An 18,127-nucleotide genomic window follows, 5' to 3' on the forward strand; every position below is an offset into this window, starting at 1 on the left:
TAATGAACATTAAGCTCCAGGAGGGCAAGGACCATATCTTCCTTCAGCACCTCTTTATGCCAAGGTTTACATTAGTTTCATCAGAATTTTTTAAAATTAACTATCAGAAATTAATAGGTATAAGGCTGAAGGCTTATCTAAGTATATTAAATAATGTATAAATTCCAATATTTATTTGCCAAAAATTCATGCTATGTCTCACTTTTGCATTATTTTCCACCAAGTAAAACAAAAAAAGAATAATCTTTATGAACCTATCCTAGAATAGAGAATTAGGTGGTCATTCTTTAACACAGATTCTCAAAGGCTATTTGCATAAATTCCATGTACTATTTGGACAACATGGAAGTGTTTTCCTAAAATCAAAATGTACAATGTTTCGGTCATATTACTCAGAGGATATTTTAGCAGACTCCCAACAAAAATCTCTACTGTATCTCATAATTATAGTGAACTTCACAATACTTCAGGAAAAGAAGCTAAGTTAGATTTTTACCTTCCTGAAGTTTAAACTGAAACATTTTTAAAACAAAATTATGTTTTCCTTTTGATGTTTAAGCCTTTGTATAAAATGTTGAACCATACCTGAAATTTTAACTATACTGTGTAAAAGTAACTTTTGCTTTCTTCTCTGACTGCAGATTATATGCTTGTTTAAGGAAATCTACAAAGGAAATCCAGTTTAGTTTCAAAGATTTCAATAAATTCAGAGTATTCAAAATAGTATTGATAACACTAAATTAGACATGGACTAGGCTAACTTGGACTACAAGTAGCAAAACTGGGATTCAAATCTGTTTCTATTGGGGTATCAGACAAATCAAAGCAGATAGTGAAAAATACAAACAATATGAAAGCAAAATTTAAAAATATGCTTCATTCGGGGATGGCAAGTATTCTCTTTCAATGGGGAAGGACATACTAGATTATAATGGTGTATGGCAGAAAACTCAATAAAAAATTTTGTCTAATCTCATATTTATAAAACAGCTAAAATATGCAGGCAGTGCTCTAGATTCTGAGGGGATAACAATGAAGAAAAGAGATCCTGATGTCATGGAGCTTGCATAATAGTGCGTTTCAAGATCCTTTTCTTGAAATCTAAGGTTATTTCACAGCCTTAATAAAAGTATTGAGACACTGAAAATGCACAGAGTCAATTGCCAGTTCACACTTTCAATCATTATTTCTAGTTCTTCGCATATCTTTGATTTTGACAAGAAGAATGACTTTAAACATATTTATGTTAATCATTAACTACTTTTAGTTGCAAAGAAAAGAATTTTCTTTGTTTACTGTTGAAGAGTGGAAGGACATATAGAATAACATTGAAAGAAACCAAAATAACTTTTTCTGAAAAGCTTTTAAGGAAAAAGTTTCTGAAAAACTTCTGTATATTCACAAAGTGTATTATTTGAAATAAAAAAAATATAGATGAACCCTCTATAACCCAACTATTACATACATAGTACACTAGCAAGGTGATAAATCTAGGTGGCATTTTTGTATGTTTATTAAATATTTACTATGCATTTTTAACTATTACATATATACACATTTATCTATCTTAAAATTTAGGGCATTTTGGAAGTTAAGTATAAAATAAATGACTGTAAAAACATCCTTTATTTATTTACAGAAAGAAAAAGTGGATGCGAGGAAAGGTAGTCACGTGCTCAAGATCACAGAACTAATTAATGAAAGTCCTAGAAGACTGCTTAAGTTTCCTCAATCTTTAGTCCCATGATCTCCTTAAATTTTGATTCAATATTTAAATGTTTTAAATGTTTGTGTGGCATGCTGTTGTTAGTCATATAAATTCCCTCTCAAAGATATGCAGTAAAAATAAAAGCACACCTTGCATGCCAGCAATAAACACCTCCAAGTGAGCAATTTAGACTTTAATGTGGAAATACCATGGTTTAAAAGTTTCCCCACTCATCTTTCAATAGTAAAGCCAGTGGCATATGACACCTGGGCTCACTGTATTAGGATGTCAGCTCAAAGTATATAACTCAGCACAGAAGCATTTGTTTGTAACACTGACGTAAGGACTTGAATTTTTCAAAAGATAAAAGCAAGTCACTACCACATAAAGTAATAGCTTTCTATCTGAAGTGATAAAGGCATGTGAAATAATCTTGACAAGGAAGGCTAATATTACTTCTTAAGGTGACTCCTCCAGCAGAAGCCTCGCATAGAGCAGCACGGACGCATTCCACGGGAGACTGAGGACAGGGGCGATGACTCCCCTCAGATCCAGTTCTCTGGAAGCTGCACCGGCTTCAGCATCTAAAACAGGAGCTTCCTTTTTGGAACAAGTAAATAGGTACTACTACTGAGAGTGGTGAGCAGAGATGATTTTTTACATTTCTTTTAATTCTCTTTTCCTAATAATGTCCTCCTAAAATAAATAATCAAACTCCTTTCTTATTTTGTTTACCTCTGAATGAATACTGCGACTTGTTTCTTACAGACTTGCAAATGTTTATATGGTAGAGAACCTAAGCTTTGTGAACCAAAGGGGAGGAGAAGCAAAAACATATTCTTTTCTTCGTGAACTTTGGTAAAGTCCTCCCACCATCTAATTTGGAGACCTGAGTGTTGGGAAGAGGGCAGTCATGGCTGAAGTAAGGAGGCCATTGCTTTTACTTCCATTTCTATTTGAATCCTTAATGAGAAATACATATAATATCTAGCTCAAGAACACTGTGTGTTTGATGTGTTACTGGGCCAAGGATTGGGGACAGAGACAACAGAACAAGCAAGCAGGAGATACATGAAGAAGACATAGAGACTCAGAATAAAAAACTGGTGCCAGCCACGTTTAAGTCTGGGTTTCTCATCTCTGAGCAGCATGTTGAGGCTCCTGTGGCTGTTGGAGAACAGATGTTCAGACTCAGGCTTTCCAGAGTGCCCCCCAAAACATCCACCCTCAGCAGCACGTGATGCATTTCCTCAGAAATTTATCATCACTCTCAGATCCCTGAATCTGGGCATCTCAAACAAATGCGAGTATCGGTCGCTTCTAGAATCACCATCCGCTCCACCTTGGGTATCATCTGCTCATGAAGACCGATCTAACTCCACAGAGTTGACGCAGAACCTGGTGTCTTGGAGGCTTACAGGAAGCCATGTGACCCTGCCCACTGCACATGTGAGCTTGGTAGATTGTTTTGTTTACTTCCTTTGAAACGATTAATTGTCCTTTAAAGAAGTGTCTGGGAAGAAGACATCTGGATTCATATCAGCTATATTCAGTCTGTCTAGCAATGATGTGCTCAGTGATGTGTGGGACGCCGACCCAGGGTAAAGGGTAGATACACTCTTCGTCTTCCTGGAAGAGGCTAGATAACCAGACATAAAGGGCTTGCCAAAGAGTAGGTTTTCTGCATATGCTGGCCCTCAGGACAGCACATAAGATATCTATGAATTATATTACTGTATCATTGATAATATAAAATCTATGCTACATAGTGTACATACTATGTGCTCTAACTTATATATACACACACTATATATAGTCAGCGTATCTATACAGATCTAGTTAGACAGAGAGCATACTGTTTCTAAAGTATCTCCCCTCAGCAATATATACATTCCTCCTAGACATCTCCCTCTGCATGCAGATATTTGTTTCCATTTAAATCCCAACTTTCCCCAGTTTGGGAAATGGCATTGCGATCTATCTAGTCAATCTATCCAAAACCTGGAATCCATGCCTAATTCTCTTTTCATCAGCCCCATCAGCTCTGCCTCTAAAATGTATTCCTTCGGTCTGACTGCTTACTTCCACCTCCAGTGCTGCTAGTCTGGACCAACCTGCCATTATCTCTCACCTGCAGTAAGGAAACAACTTCCTGAGCAGTTTCTCTGCCCCTTCTTTCTTTCCACTACAATCCACCATCCATCCAGAAGCTAATGTAAATGAGATGGTGATATGGCTGTGCTTGAGCCTTTGAATGGCTTCCTTTAGCCACAAGAATAAACACCAGCAGAATTTAGTGGTCTCCAAGACCTACATTTTCTGAACCCTGCCTCTCTGTGGTGCTTCTCCCTCCACTTTCTTTTGATTCCCACTATACGTAACCACAATGGCCTTTTTTTCTGCCAATTAAACAGGCCAAGTATGTTTTGTCAGCTGCCATGAACTTCGTGTTCTGTATGCTTGGCATGCTCCTGTCTGAAATCTTTGCATGGCTGCCTCCTTCACATTGTTAAGTTGTCAATCCAAAGTTTACATTCACAGAGAGAACCTACCAGTCCCTTTTTCCACATTATTTTCATAGTAGTAGTCATGGCATTCGCCTTTGTTTAATAAAGGGGCAGTGAACTATTTTGACCAGCTGCTCCTCCTCCTCCTGGACTGGGCCCCTTGCACCCGTTGTTGGCCCCCAATGTGTTGCCTCTCAGTCTGTGTGAACACCCCTGCCTCCAGGTGGGTGCTCCTGCCCTCTCAACAATCCATAGAGAAGGGGTCAGTTCTGTAAGGCTGCTTATCACACCATATTTCATTTTTCTGTGCCTTGTCTACTTTTTTCTTTTCCTCCATCATCAATTGTCTAGACTTCCACCACCCAAATAAAGGTGCTATATCTAAACTTTTTATCTTAAACTCAGGGCCTACATTCTTAAGAACCTAGGCGAAGACAATTGAAAAGTCCCTTTCCCAATGCCTAAAATTTGTATTCAGAATTTACTACTCATTTTCTCTTCTATGAGATCATATACACTGTTATTTACCTGTTTTTTTCTGTGAAATTTATTGTTTCCACATTGAAAGATTTTTTTGACGGGGAAGAAATACATTAGGAACTCTTTCAGCTCTAAGGCATTGAAACTTAGCTGTCTTGCCCATCAGTTCATAAAACTGAGCTGGGAATGACCACAGCCACGTCTAAGTCATCTCTTTATGCCACAGCAAAAAAAAAAAAAGAAAAAGAAAAATGGCCAGAACTGTACTTAATTCTAATCTAGTTTATCTACTATATCACCTTACTTAGTTCTGCCCTTTCCCCTCTTTGAGGGTAAGAAAGTTGATGTTCATCATCATTGTATCTCCAGCTATAAAAACATGTTCCACATAATAAGACCCAAAGAGATTCATCTTACGTGAACAAGAACAGCTAAACACTGACACTTGAAGGAACAGGAAAGCCGACTTTTAACCACGGTGGTGCCTCTTTCCCGAGTGGCAAAGTGTGCAGGGAAAACTTCGATGGCCAAAACCGCATATTGCGGAGCTTGGGAGCGCCTGTGCACAAGGCCACTGTCAGTCTGACCTTAACGCGGTGGGCCTGACCCCGCCCCCGGCGACGCCCTCCTCATGACAGCCCCGCGCTGGCATGCTCTGAACCACGCCCTCTATGTCACAGAATGTCTCCCGGGCAACCCCTGATGCGCTGGGGAGGAGCTGGACACTGAGGTGCGTGGAGTGGAGCTCAGAGCTTGGAACTGCGGAGTGGAGCAGTGGCTGAGCTGCTGGGCGGCCCTGGCTGGGCCAGAAGAGCGGAGACGTCTGCCGAGAGGCGCTGAACGTGCCCTTTTGACAGGCTGGAGACTTTCTTGACTATGGATGTTGAAGATAAACCATATTTTTCTAGTTTAGAGGAGGAAACTGCTTTCTGGAAAGAACTTTCCTTCAAGTATAAACAAAGCTTCCAGGAAACTCAGGATGAGCTACCTGAATTCCAGGAAAGAAGCAGGGAATTAGAAGCAGAGTTGGAGGCACAGTTAGTACTGGCTGAACAAAGTAAGAGAGACTTGCAAGCTGACAACCAAAGACTGAAATACGAAGTGGAGGCATTAAAAGAGAAGCCAGAACATGAGCATGCACAAAGTTACAAGCAGGTCACAGTAGTACAGGATGATTTAAATCAGACTCGGGTGGTTAAGGAGCAGTTGCAGAAGTACGTGAGAGAGCTGGAGCAAGCCAAGGATGACCTGGAGCGCGCACAAAGGGCAGCAGTAGTTTCCCTGGAAGAGTCTGAGCAAAGGCTAGATGAGGCCCTCGAAAGAAATGCATACTTAGAGAGTGAACTTGATGAAAAGGAATCTTCGTTGGTCTCTGTGCAGAGGTTAAAGGATGAAGTAAGAGAGTTAAAACAAGAACTAGCAGCTCGCGAAAGACAAGAAGTAACCAGAAAGCAAACTCTAGACTCTGAAAAGAGGGATTCTGCTGTGCAAGTGTCACTTTCTTTGCCAGCCACTCCTGTTGCCAAAGGAATGGAAAACAGTTTTCCTTCACCAAAAGCTATACCAAACCATTTTGGTATGAGCCCACTAACTCCTCCTGCCAGTACATCGGCACTAAACACGGGGAAGGATCTCTTATGGAAGGTAGTAGGAGCATTCGTATCAAAATTAACAGCTTGCAGGAATTTTGCAGAGTTCCAAGCATCACAAAAATCCTGTATTCCAGGGAATGATAACTGGGTTGATAATCGGCTACGGGAAAGAGCTCTGTCAATCAGGGCATTCGCCTTTGTTTAATAAAGGGGCAGTGAACTATTTTGACCAGCTGCTCCTCCTCCTCCTGGACTGGGCCCCTTGCACCCGTTGTTGGCACCCAATGTGTTGCCTCTCAGTCTGTGTGAACACCCCTGCCTCCAGGTGGGTGCTCCTGCCCTCTCAACAATCCATAGAGAAGGGGTCAGTTCTGTAAGGCTGCTTATCACACCATATTTCCTTTTTCTGTGCCTTGTCTACTTTTTTCTTTTCCTCCATCATCAATTGTCTAGGCTTCCACCACCCAAATAAAGGTGCTTTATCTAAACTTTTTATCTTAAACTCAGGGCCTACTTTCTTAAGAACCTAGGCGAAGACAATTGAAAAGTCCCTTTCCCAATGCCTAAAATTCGTATTCAGAATTTACTACTCATTTTCTCTTCTATGAGATCATATACACTGTTATTTACCTGTTATTTTTTCTGTGAAATTTATTGTTTCCACATTGAAAGATTTTTTTGAGGGGAAAGAAATACATTAGGAACTCTTTCAGCTCTAAGGCATTTAAACTTAGCTGTCTTGCCCATCAGTTCATAAAACTGAGCTGGGAATGACCCCAGCCACTTCCAAGTCATCTCTTTATGCCACAGCAAAAAAGAAAAAGAAAAAGAAAAATGGCCAGAACTGTTCTTAATTCTAATCAAGTTTATCTACTATATTACCTTACTTAGTTCTGCCCTTTCCCCTCTTTGAGGGTAAGAAAGTTGATGTTCATCATCATTGTATCTCCAGCTATAAAAACATGTTCCACATAATAAGACCCAAAGAGATTCATCTTACGTGAACAAGAACAGATAAACACTGACACTTGAAGGAACTGGAAAGCCGACTTTTAACCACGGTGGTGCCTCTTTCCCGAGTGGCAAAGTGTGCAGGGAAAACTTCGATGGCCAAAAGCGCATATTGCGGAGCTTGGGAGCGCCTGTGCACAAGGCCACTGTCAGTCTGACCTTAACGCGGTGGGCCTGACCCCGCCCCCGGCGACGCCCTCCTCATGACAGCCCCGCGCTGGCATGCTCTGAACCACGCCCTCTATGTCACAGAATGTCTCCCGGGCAACCCCTGATGCGCTGGGGAGGAGCTGGACACTGAGGTGCGTGGAGTGGAGCTCAGAGCTTGGAACTGCGGAGTGGAGCAGTGGCTGAGCTGCTGGGCGGCCCTGGCTGGGCCAGAAGAGCGGAGACGTCTGCCGAGAGGCGCTGAACGTGCCCTTTTGACAGGCTGGAGACTTTCTTGACTATGGATGTTGAAGATAAACCATATTTTTCTAGTTTAGAGGAGGAAACTGCTTTCTGGAAAGAACTTTCCTTCAAGTATAAACAAAGCTTCTAGGAAACTCAGGATGAGCTACCTGAATTCCAGGAAAGAAGCAGGGAATTAGAAGCAGAGTTGGAGGCACAGTTAGTACTGGCTGAACAAAGTAAGAGAGACTTGCAAGCTGACAACCAAAGACTGAAATACGAAGTGGAGGCATTGAAAGAGAAGCCAGAACATGAGCATGCACAAAGTTACAAGCAGGTCACAGTAGTAGAGGATGATTTAAATCAGACTCGGGTGGTTAAGGAGCAGTTGCAGAAGTACGTGAGAGAGCTGGAGCAAGCCAAGGATGACCTGGAGCGCGCACAAAGGGCAGCAGTAGTTTCCCTGGAAGAGTCTGAGCTAAGGCTAGATGAGGCCCTCGAAAGAAATGCATACTTAGAGAGTGAACTTGATGAAAAGGAATCTTCGTTGGTCTCTGTGCAGAGGTTAAAGGATGAAGTAAGAGAGTTAAAACAAGAACTAGCAGCTCGCGAAAGACAAGAAGTAACCAGAAAGCAAACTCTAGACTCTGAAAAGAGGGATTCTGCTGTGCAAGTGTCACTTTCTTTGCCAGCCACTCCTGTTGCCAAAGGAATGGAAAACAGTTTTCCTTCACCAAAAGCTATACCAAACCATTTTGGTATGAGCCCACTAACTCCTCCTGCCAGTACATCGGCACTAAACACGGGGAAGGATCTCTTATGGAAGGTAGTAGGAGCATTCGTATCAAAATTAACAGCTTGCAGGAATTTTGCAGAGTTCCAAGCATCACAAAAATCCTGTATTCCAGGGAATGATAACTGGGTTGATTATCGGCTACGGGACAAAGCTCTGTCAATCAGGGCATTCGCCTTTGTTTAATAAAGGGGCAGTGAACTATTTTGACCAGCTGCTCCTCCTCCTCCTGGACTGGGCCCCTTGCACCCGTTGTTGGCCCCCAATGTGTAGCCTCTCAGTCTGTGTGAACACCCCTGCCTCCAGGTGGGTGCTCCTGCCCTCTCAACAATCCATAGAGAAGGGGTCAGTTCTGTAAGGCTGCTTATCACACCATATTTCATTTTTCTGTGCCTTGTCTACTTTTTTCTTTTCCTCCATCATCAATTGTCTAGGCTTCCACCACCCAAATAAAGGTGCTTTATCTAAACTTTTTATCTTAAACTCAGGGCCTACTTTCTTAAGAACCTAGGCGAAGACAATTGAAAAGTCCCTTTCCCAATGCCTAAAATTTGTATTCAGAATTTACTACTCATTTTCTCTTCTATGAGATCATATACACTGTTATTTACCTGTTTTTTTCTGTGAAATTTATTGTTTCCACATTGAAAGATTTTTTGAGGGGAAAGAAATACATTAGGAACTCTTTCAGCTCTAAGGCATTTAAACTTAGCTGTCTTGCCCATCAGTTCATAAAACTGAGCTGGGAATGACCCCAGCCACTTCCAAGTCATCTCTTTATGCCACAGCAAAAAAGAAAAAGAAAAAGAAAAATGGCCAGAACTGTTCTTAATTCTAATCAAGTTTATCTACTATATTACCTTACTTAGTTCTGCCCTTTCCCCTCTTTGAGGGTAAGAAAGTTGATGTTCATCATCATTGTATCTCCAGCTATAAAAACATGTTCCACATAATAAGACCCAAAGAGATTCATCTTACGTGAACAAGAACAGCTAAACACTGACACTTGAAGGAACTGGAAAGCCGACTTTTAACCACGGTGGTGCCTCTTTCCCGAGTGGCAAAGTGTGCAGGGAAAACTTGGATGGCCAAAACCGCATATTGCGGAGCTTGGGAGCGCCTGTGCACAAGGCCACTGTCAGTCTGACCTTAACGCGGTGGGCCTGACCCCGCCCCCGGCGACGCCCTCCTCATGACAGCCCCGCGCTGGCATGCTCTGAACCACGCCCTCTATGTCACAGAATGTCTCCCGGGCAACCCCTGATGCGCTGGGGAGGAGCTGGACACTGAGGTGCGTGGAGTGGAGCTCAGAGCTTGGAACTGCGGAGTGGAGCAGTGGCTGAGCTGCTGGGCGGCCCTGGCTGGGCCAGAAGAGCGGAGACGTCTGCCGAGAGGCGCTGAACGTGCCCTTTTGACAGGCTGGAGACTTTCTTGACTATGGATGTTGAAGATAAACCATATTTTTCTAGTTTAGAGGAGGAAACTGCTTTCTGGAAAGAACTTTCCTTCAAGTATAAACAAAGCTTCTAGGAAACTCAGGATGAGCTACTTGAATTCCAGGAAAGAAGCAGGGAATTAGAAGCAGAGTTGGAGGCACAGTTAGTACTGGCTGAACAAAGTAAGAGAGACTTGCAAGCTGACAACCAAAGACTGAAATACGAAGTGGAGGCATTGAAAGAGAAGCCAGAACATGAGCATGCACAAAGTTACAAGCAGGTCACAGTAGTAGAGGATGATTTAAATCAGACTCGGGTGGTTAAGGAGCAGTTGCAGAAGTACGTGAGAGAGCTGGAGCAAGCCAAGGATGACCTGGAGCGCGCACAAAGGGCAGCAGTAGTTTCCCTGGAAGAGTCTGAGCTAAGGCTAGATGAGGCCCTCGAAAGAAATGCATACTTAGAGAGTGAACTTGATGAAAAGGAATCTTCGTTGGTCTCTGTGCAGAGGTTAAAGGATGAAGTAAGAGAGTTAAAACAAGAACTAGCAGCTCGCGAAAGACAAGAAGTAACCAGAAAGCAAACTCTAGACTCTGAAAAGAGGGATTCTGCTGTGCAAGTGTCACTTTCTTTGCCAGCCACTCCTGTTGCCAAAGGAATGGAAAACAGTTTTCCTTCACCAAAAGCTATACCAAACCATTTTGGTATGAGCCCACTAACTCCTCCTGCCAGTACATCGGCACTAAACACGGGGAAGGATCTCTTATGGAAGGTAGTAGGAGCATTCGTATCAAAATTAACAGCTTGCAGGAATTTTGCAGAGTTCCAAGCATCACAAAAATCCTGTATTCCAGGGAATGATAACTGGGTTGATTATCGGCTACGGGACAAAGCTCTGTCAATCAGGGCATTCGCCTTTGTTTAATAAAGGGGCAGTGAACTATTTTGACCAGCTGCTCCTCCTCCTCCTGGACTGGGCCCCTTGCACCCGTTGTTGGCCCCCAATGTGTTGCCTCTCAGTCTGTGTGAACACCCCTGCCTCCAGGTGGGTGCTCCTGCCCTCTCAACAATCCATAGAGAAGGGGTCAGTTCTGTAAGGCTGCTTATCACACCATATTTCCTTTTTCTGTGCCTTGTCTACTTTTTTCTTTTCCTCCATCATCAATTGTCTAGGCTTCCACCACCCAAATAAAGGTGCTTTATCTAAACTTTTTATCTTAAACTCAGGGCCTACTTTCATAAGAACCTAGGCGAAGACAATTGAAAAGTCCCTTTCCCAATGCCTAAAATTTGTATTCAGAATTTACTACTCATTTTCTCTTCTATGAGATCATATACACTGTTATTTACCTGTTATTTTTTCTGTGAAATTTATTGTTACCACATTGAAAGATTTTTTGGAGGGGAAAGAAATACATTAGGAACTCTTTCAGCTCTAAGGCATTTAAACTTAGCTGTCTTGCCCATCAGTTCATAAAACTGAGCTGGGAATGACCCCAGCCACTTCCAAGTCATCTCTTTATGCCACAGCAAAAAAGAAAAAGAAAAAGAAAAATGGCCAGAACTGTTCTTAATTCTAATCAAGTTTATCTACTATATTACCTTACTTAGTTCTGCCCTTTCCCCTCTTTGAGGGTAAGAAAGTTGATGTTCATCATCATTGTATCTCCAGCTATAAAAACATGTTCCACATAATAAGACCCAAAGAGATTCATCTTACGTGAACAAGAACAGATAAACACTGACACTTGAAGGAACTGGAAAGCCGACTTTTAACCACGGTGGTGCCTCTTTCCCGAGTGGCAAAGTGTGCAGGGAAAACTTCGATGGCCAAAAGCGCATATTGCGGAGCTTGGGAGCGCCTGTGCACAAGGCCACTGTCAGTCTGACCTTAACGCGGTGGGCCTGACCCCGCCCCCGGCGACGCCCTCCTCATGACAGCCCCGCGCTGGCATGCTCTGAACCACGCCCTCTATGTCACAGAATGTCTCCCGGGCAACCCCTGATGCGCTGGGGAGGAGCTGGACACTGAGGTGCGTGGAGTGGAGCTCAGAGCTTGGAACTGCGGAGTGGAGCAGTGGCTGAGCTGCTGGGCGGCCCTGGCTGGGCCAGAAGAGCGGAGACGTCTGCCGAGAGGCGCTGAACGTGCCCTTTTGACAGGCTGGAGACTTTCTTGACTATGGATGTTGAAGATAAACCATATTTTTCTAGTTTAGAGGAGGAAACTGCTTTCTGGAAAGAACTTTCCTTCAAGTATAAACAAAGCTTCTAGGAAACTCAGGATGAGCTACCTGAATTCCAGGAAAGAAGCAGGGAATTAGAAGCAGAGTTGGAGGCACAGTTAGTACTGGCTGAACAAAGTAAGAGAGACTTGCAAGCTGACAACCAAAGACTGAAATACGAAGTGGAGGCATTGAAAGAGAAGCCAGAACATGAGCATGCACAAAGTTACAAGCAGGTCACAGTAGTAGAGGATGATTTAAATCAGACTCGGGTGGTTAAGGAGCAGTTGCAGAAGTACGTGAGAGAGCTGGAGCAAGCCAAGGATGACCTGGAGCGCGCACAAAGGGCAGCAGTAGTTTCCCTGGAAGAGTCTGAGCTAAGGCTAGATGAGGCCCTCGAAAGAAATGCATACTTAGAGAGTGAACTTGATGAAAAGGAATCTTCGTTGGTCTCTGTGCAGAGGTTAAAGGATGAAGTAAGAGAGTTAAAACAAGAACTAGCAGCTCGCGAAAGACAAGAAGTAACCAGAAAGCAAACTCTAGACTCTGAAAAGAGGGATTCTGCTGTGCAAGTGTCACTTTCTTTGCCAGCCACTCCTGTTGCCAAAGGAATGGAAAACAGTTTTCCTTCACCAAAAGCTATACCAAACCATTTTGGTATGAGCCCACTAACTCCTCCTGCCAGTACATCGGCACTAAACACGGGGAAGGATCTCTTATGGAAGGTAGTAGGAGCATTCGTATCAAAATTAACAGCTTGCAGGAATTTTGCAGAGTTCCAAGCATCACAAAAATCCTGTATTCCAGGGAATGATAACTGGGTTGATTATCGGCTACGGGACAAAGCTCTGTCAATCAGGGCATTCGCCTTTGTTTAATAAAGGGGCAGTGAACTATTTTGACCAGCTGCTCCTCCTCCTCCTGGACTGGGCCCCTTGCACCCGTTGTTGGCCCCCAATGTGTTGCCTCTCAGTCTGTGTGAACACCCCTGCCTCCAGGTGGGTGCTCCTGCCCTCTCAACAATCCATAGAGAAGGGGTCAGTTCTGTAAGGCTGCTTATCACACCATATTTCCTTTTTCTGTGCCTTGTCTACTTTTTTCTTTTCCTCCATCATCAATTGTCTAGGCTTCCACCACCCAAATAAAGGTGCTTTATCTAAACTTTTTATCTTAAACTCAGGGCCTACTTTCATAAGAACCTAGGCGAAGACAATTGAAAAGTCCCTTTCCCAATGCCTAAAATTTGTATTCAGAATTTACTACTCATTTTCTCTTCTATGAGATCATATACACTGTTATTTACCTGTTATTTTTTCTGTGAAATTTATTGTTACCACATTGAAAGATTTTTTGGAGGGGAAAGAAATACATTAGGAACTCTTTCAGCTCTAAGGCATTTAAACTTAGCTGTCTTGCCCATCAGTTCATAAAACTGAGCTGGGAATGACCCCAGCCACTTCCAAGTCATCTCTTTATGCCACAGCAAAAAAGAAAAAGAAAAAGAAAAATGGCCAGAACTGTTCTTAATTCTAATCAAGTTTATCTACTATATTACCTTACTTAGTTCTGCCCTTTCCCCTCTTTGAGGGTAAGAAAGTTGATGTTCATCATCATTGTATCTCCAGCTATAAAAACATGTTCCACATAATAAGACCCAAAGAGATTCATCTTACGTGAACAAGAACAGATAAACACTGACACTTGAAGGAACTGGAAAGCCGACTTTTAACCACGGTGGTGCCTCTTTCCCGAGTGGCAAAGTGTGCAGGGAAAACTTCGATGGCCAAAACCGCATATTGCGGAGCTTGGGAGCGCCTGTGCACAAGGCCACTGTCAGTCTGACCTTAACGCGGTGGGCCTGACCCCGCCCCCGGCGACGCCCTCCTCATGACAGCCCCGCGCTGGCATGCTCTGAACCACGCCCTCTATGTCACAGAATGTCTCCCGGGCAACCCCTGATGCGCTGGGGAGGAGCTGGACACTGAGGTGCGTGGAGTGGAGCTCAGAGCTTGGAACTGCGGAGTGGAGCAGTGGCTGAGCTGCTGGGCGGCCCTGGCTGGGCCAGAAGAGCGGAGACGTCTGCCGAGAGGCGCTGAACGTGCCCTTTTGACAGGCTGGAGACTTTCTTGACTATGGATGTTGAAGATAAACCATATTTTTCTAGTTTAGAGGAGGAAACTGCTTTCTGGAAAGAACTTTCCTTCAAGTATAAACAAAGCTTCTAGGAAACTCAGGATGAGCTACCTGAATTCCAGGAAAGAAGCAGGGAATTAGAAGCAGAGTTGGAGGCACAGTTAGTACTGGCTGAACAAAGTAAGAGAGACTTGCAAGCTGACAACCAAAGACTGAAATACGAAGTGGAGGCATTGAAAGAGAAGCCAGAACATGAGCATGCACAAAGTTACAAGCAGGTCACAGTAGTAGAGGATGATTTAAATCAGACTCGGGTGGTTAAGGAGCAGTTGCAGAAGTACGTGAGAGAGCTGGAGCAAGCCAAGGATGACCTGGAGCGCGCACAAAGGGCAGCAGTAGTTTCCCTGGAAGAGTCTGAGCTAAGGCTAGATGAGGCCCTCGAAAGAAATGCATACTTAGAGAGTGAACTTGATGAAAAGGAATCTTCGTTGGTCTCTGTGCAGAGGTTAAAGGATGAAGTAAGAGAGTTAAAACAAGAACTAGCAGCTCGCGAAAGACAAGAAGTAACCAGAAAGCAAACTCTAGACTCTGAAAAGAGGGATTCTGCTGTGCAAGTGTCACTTTCTTTGCCAGCCACTCCTGTTGCCAAAGGAATGGAAAACAGTTTTCCTTCACCAAAAGCTATACCAAACCATTTTGGTATGAGCCCACTAACTCCTCCTGCCAGTACATCGGCACTAAACACGGGGAAGGATCTCTTATGGAAGGTAGTAGGAGCATTCGTATCAAAATTAACAGCTTGCAGGAATTTTGCAGAGTTCCAAGCATCACAAAAATCCTGTATTCCAGGGAATGATAACTGGGTTGATTATCGGCTACGGGACAAAGCTCTGTCAATCAGGGCATTCGCCTTTGTTTAATAAAGGGGCAGTGAACTATTTTGACCAGCTGCTCCTCCTCCTCCTGGACTGGGCCCCTTGCACCCGTTGTTGGCCCCCAATGTGTTGCCTCTCAGTCTGTGTGAACACCCCTGCCTCCAGGTGGGTGCTCCTGCCCTCTCAACAATCCATAGAGAAGGGGTCAGTTCTGTAAGGCTGCTTATCACACCATATTTCATTTTTCTGTGCCTTGTCTACTTTTTTCTTTTCCTCCATCATCAATTGTCTAGGCTTCCACCACCCAAATAAAGGTGCTTTATCTAAACTTTTTATCTTAAACTCAGGGCCTACTTTCTTAAGAACCTAGGCGAAGACAATTGAAAAGTCCCTTTCCCAATGCCTAAAATTTGTATTCAGAATTTACTACTCATTTTCTCTTCTATGAGATCATATACACTGTTATTTACCTGTTTTTTTTCTGTGAAATTTATTGTTTCCACATTGAAAGATTTTTTTGAGGGGGAAGAAATACATTAGGAACTCTTTCAGCTCTAAGGCATTTAAACTTAGCTGTCTTGCCCATCAGTTCATAAAACTGAGCTGGGAATGACCCCAGCCACGTCTAAGTCATCTCTTTATGCCACAGCAAAAAAGAAAAAGAAAAAGAAAAATGGCCAGAACTGTTCTTAATTCTAATCAAGTTTATCTACTATATTACCTTCTTAGTTCTGCCCTTTCCCCTCTTTGAGGGTAAGAAAGTTGATGTTCATCATCATTGTATCTCCAGCTATAAAAACATGTTCCACATAATAAGACCCAAAGAGATTCATCTTACGTGAACAAGAACAGATAAACACTGACACTTGAAGGAACTGGAAAGCCGACTTTTAACCACGGTGGTGCCTCTTTCCCGAGTGGCAAAGTGTGCAGGGAAAACTTCGATGGCCAAAACCGCATATTGCGGAGCTTGGGAGCGCCTGTGCACAAGGCCACTGTCAGTCTGACCTTAACGCGGTGGGCCTGACCCCGCCCCCGGCGACGCCCTCCTCATGACAGCCCCGCGCTGGCATGCTCTGAACCACGCCCTCTATGTCACAGAATGTCTCCCGGGCAACCCCTGATGCGCTGGGGAGGAGCTGGACACTGAGGTGCGTGGAGTGGAGCTCAGAGCTTGGAACTGCGGAGTGGAGCAGTGGCTGAGCTGCTGGGCGGCCCTGGCTGGGCCAGAAGAGCGGAGACGTCTGCCGAGAGGCGCTGAACGTGCCCTTTTGACAGGCTGGAGACTTTCTTGACTATGGATGTTGAAGATAAACCATATTTTTCTAGTTTAGAGGAGGAAACTGCTTTCTGGAAAGAACTTTCCTTCAAGTATAAACAAAGCTTCCAGGAAACTCAGGATGAGCTACCTGAATTCCAGGAAAGAAGCAGGGAATTAGAAGCAGAGTTGGAGGCACAGTTAGTACTGGCTGAACAAAGTAAGAGAGACTTGCAAGCTGACAACCAAAGACTGAAATACGAAGTGGAGGCATTAAAAGAGAAGCCAGAACATGAGCATGCACAAAGTTACAAGCAGGTCACAGTAGTAGAGGATGATTTAAATCAGACTCGGGTGGTTAAGGAGCAGTTGCAGAAGTACGTGAGAGAGCTGGAGCAAGCCAAGGATGACCTGGAGCGCGCACAAAGGGCAGCAGTAGTTTCCCTGGAAGAGTCTGAGCAAAGGCTAGATGAGGCCCTCGAAAGAAATGCATACTTAGAGAGTGAACTTGATGAAAAGGAATCTTCGTTGGTCTCTGTGCAGAGGTTAAAGGATGAAGTAAGAGAGTTAAAACAAGAACTAGCAGCTCGCGAAAGACAACAAGTAACCAGAAAGCAAACTCTAGACTCTGAAAAGAGGGATTCTGCTGTGCAAGTGTCACTTTCTTTGCCAGCCACTCCTGTTGCCAAAGGAATGGAAAACAGTTTTCCTTCACCAAAAGCTATACCAAACCATTTTGGTATGAGCCCACTAACTCCTCCTGCCAGTACATCGGCACTAAACACGGGGAAGGATCTCTTATGGAAGGTAGTAGGAGCATTCGTATCAAAATTAACAGCTTGCAGGAATTTTGCAGAGTTCCAAGCATCACAAAAATCCTGTATTCCAGGGAATGATAACTGGGTTGATAATCGGCTACGGGAAAAAGCCCTGTCAATCAGGGCATTCGCCTTTGTTTAATAAAGGGGCAGTGAACTATTTTGACCAGCTGCTCCTCCTCCTCCTGGACTGGGCCCCTTGCACCCGTTGTTGGCCCCCAATGTGTTGCCTCTCAGTCTGTGTGAACACCCCTGCCTCCAGGTGGGTGCTCCTGCCCTCTCAACAATCCATAGAGAAGGGGTCAGTTCTGTAAGGCTGCTTATCACACCATATTTCCTTTTTCTGTGCCTTGTCTACTTTTTTCTTTTCCTCCATCATCAATTGTCTAGGCTTCCACCACCCAAATAAAGGTGCTTTATCTAAACTTTTTATCTTAAACTCAGGGCCTACTTTCTTAAGAACCTAGGCAAAGACAATTGAAAAGTCCCTTTCCCAATGCCTAAAATTCGTATTCAGAATTTACTACTCATTTTCTCTTCTATGAGATCATATACACTGTTATTTACCTGTTTTTTTCTGTGAAATTTATTGTTTCCACATTGAAAGATTTTTTTGAGGGGAAAGAAATACATTAGGAACTCTTTCAGCTCTTAGGCATTTAAACTTAGCTGTCTTGCCCATCAGTTCATAAAACTGAGCTGGGAATGACCCCAGCCACTTCCAAGTCATCTCTTTATGCCACAGCAAAAAAGAAAAAGAAAAAGAAAAATGGCCAGAACTGTTCTTAATTCTAATCAAGTTTATCTACTATATTACCTTACTTAGTTCTGCCCTTTCCCCTCTTTGAGGGTAAGACAGTTGATGTTCATCATCATTGTATCTCCAGCTATAAAAACATGTTCCACA

General features: G+C 43.5%; 5 pseudogenes; all 5 read left to right on the forward strand.

Annotated features, from left to right (window-relative positions):
* Positions 1 to 7,746: 7,746 nt before the first annotated feature.
* On the forward strand, positions 7,747 to 8,722 carry LOC140844640 (nuclear distribution protein nudE-like 1 pseudogene; annotated as a pseudogene).
* Positions 8,723 to 9,918: 1,196 nt separating this feature from the next.
* LOC140844641 (nuclear distribution protein nudE-like 1 pseudogene) lies at positions 9,919 to 10,800 on the forward strand (annotated as a pseudogene).
* Positions 10,801 to 12,093: 1,293 nt separating this feature from the next.
* Positions 12,094 to 12,975, forward strand: LOC140844642 (nuclear distribution protein nudE-like 1 pseudogene; annotated as a pseudogene).
* Positions 12,976 to 14,268: 1,293 nt separating this feature from the next.
* Positions 14,269 to 15,150, forward strand: LOC140844643 (nuclear distribution protein nudE-like 1 pseudogene; annotated as a pseudogene).
* Positions 15,151 to 16,441: 1,291 nt separating this feature from the next.
* On the forward strand, positions 16,442 to 17,417 carry LOC140844644 (nuclear distribution protein nudE-like 1 pseudogene; annotated as a pseudogene).
* Positions 17,418 to 18,127: the final 710 nt, after the last annotated feature.

Source organism: Manis javanica, chromosome 11, assembly GCF_040802235.1.
Source record: "Manis javanica isolate MJ-LG chromosome 11, MJ_LKY, whole genome shotgun sequence".
In the NCBI taxonomy this organism is placed as follows: Eukaryota; Metazoa; Chordata; class Mammalia; order Pholidota; family Manidae; genus Manis; species Manis javanica.